Here is a 2,034-nt window from a genome sequence, read left to right as displayed (position 1 = left end):
ACATTTGTGTCATTTTCCAATTTAAGACAATTACAGTGTGCTTCGAATATTCTGTCTTTTGGGGGACGTATTCATGTATTTTCTGTGAGTGGAACAGATTGCTATCTGTATCTACTTATGCATATTTAACCAAATGGTGAAGTTTTTTTAACAATTTTACACACTCACTAGGAGGGTGTAAGAATTCCAGTTGCTCCACATCCTCACCATCACTTGGTATTTTTTATCTCTTCCAATGTAGCCATTCTGGTGTGTCTGTAGAGGTTCCCTGCTATAATTTTAATTTGCATTCCCCTGCAGAAGTAGAATTGGCATTTGGACAATTCTTTTGTGAAGTATTGGTTCTTATCTTTTGCCGTTATTTTGCTGGGTCATCTGTCTTTTTTATTGATTTGTAGAAGTTCTCTATATATTGGATGTAATATATATATCACAGATACATATATTGTAAATATCTTCTCCCACTTCTGGGTTACCTTTTAATTCTCCTAATGGTGTCTTTTGTGAACAGAAATTCTTAATATTAATATAAACCAATTTATGCTTATTATTTAGTACTTTAAGTACAGATATTACAGTAAAAGTACAATTAAATAACTTCATTACTATAATCTCTGTTTCAGTGGCCATAAGGGTGGAACCTGGCTGCTTGGATGACTAAATGAAAAACCTGGGTCATCACCCATCTGATGGCAGTACACTGAATTGCCTGCATGATGCTAGTGTAGAAAAAGAAGAACCTCCTCTTGAGTTGAAAATCGAAAGGAACACTAGATTTCATCACACATTCTTTAACTGCATTTTGATCTCTGTTCCTATGGATCAGGGAAATTACACTCGAGTGAAAGAATTTATCTTTCTCGGTATTACCCAGTCTCGAGAGCTAAGCTGGATCTTATTTGTCTTCATATTTTTGGTGTACATGACAACTCTGATGGGAAACATCCTCATCATGGTTACAGTTACCTGTGAGTCTCAGCTTCACACTCCCATGTACTTCCTGCTCTGTAATCTATCTGTTCTTGACATCTGCTTTTCCTCCATCACAGCTCCTAAGATCCTGGTTGATCTTCTATCAAAGACAAAGACAATCTCCTTCCATGGCTGTGTTGCTCAGATGTTCTTCTTCCACCTTCTGGGGGAGCAGATGTTCTTTCTCTCTCTGTCATGGCATTTGATCGTTACTTAGTCATTTCAAAACCCCTCCACTATATGATCATCATGAATAAAGGACGATGTACTAACCTGGTAGTGGCCTCATGGGTGGGGGGGTTTGTCCATTCCATTGTGCAGATTTCCCTTTTGCTGCCCCTCCCCTTCTGTGGGCCCAATGTTCTTGACACTTTCTACTGTGATGTCCCCCAGGTCCTCTAACTTGCCTGCACTGACACCATAACTCTGGAGCACCTGATGATTTCCAATAATGGATTATGCAGTTGGTTTATGTTCTTTCTCCTCATCTCTTACACAGTCATCTTGAGGATGTTGAGATCTCATGCTGGTGAGGGTAGGAAGAAAGCCATCTCCACCTGCACCTCCCACATCACTGTGGTGACCCTGCATTTTGTGCCCTGCATCTATGTCTATGCCAGGCCCTTCACTGCCCTCCCCACAGATAAGGCCATCTCTGTTACCTCCACTGTCATCTCCCCTTTGCTCAATCCCATGATCTACACTGTAAGAAATCAGGAAATGAAATCAGCCATGAGGAAGCTAAAGATATGATTCGGGCATTCTGAAAGGATTTAATTTTGTGATGAGTGGGATGGCACCAAAATTTAAAGGCAGACTTTAATTTCATTTTCTCAAAATAAGAAAAAATCACCTTAAGACCAAAAACAAATGGGCATCTATGTCTACTGGGAGTCATAAAAGAGATTGGTCCTACAGTATGTACTAGGGACCATGTGGGTGAAACTGCTTTCAGGTGAGACTCATTTATGTATTTCACTACTTACTTTAAATTAATTATTCCACAAATATTTGTGGAGCAGATCCCATATGCTAGGCTTCAGATTGCTGCACAAAATCAAT

At 39.5% G+C, this 2,034-nt stretch overlaps 1 pseudogene; it reads left to right on the top strand.

Annotated features, from left to right (window-relative positions):
• The first annotated feature begins 817 nt into the window (after positions 1-817).
• LOC119536522 lies at positions 818-1,749 on the top strand (annotated as a pseudogene).
• Positions 1,750-2,034: the final 285 nt, after the last annotated feature.

The sequence above is a fragment of the Choloepus didactylus genome, chromosome 6 (genome assembly GCF_015220235.1).
Source record: "Choloepus didactylus isolate mChoDid1 chromosome 6, mChoDid1.pri, whole genome shotgun sequence".
Classification (NCBI taxonomy): Eukaryota; Metazoa; Chordata; class Mammalia; order Pilosa; family Megalonychidae; genus Choloepus; species Choloepus didactylus.
The sequence above is the reverse complement of the archived record's forward strand: the minus strand, read 5'-3'. Positions and strand labels throughout refer to the sequence as shown.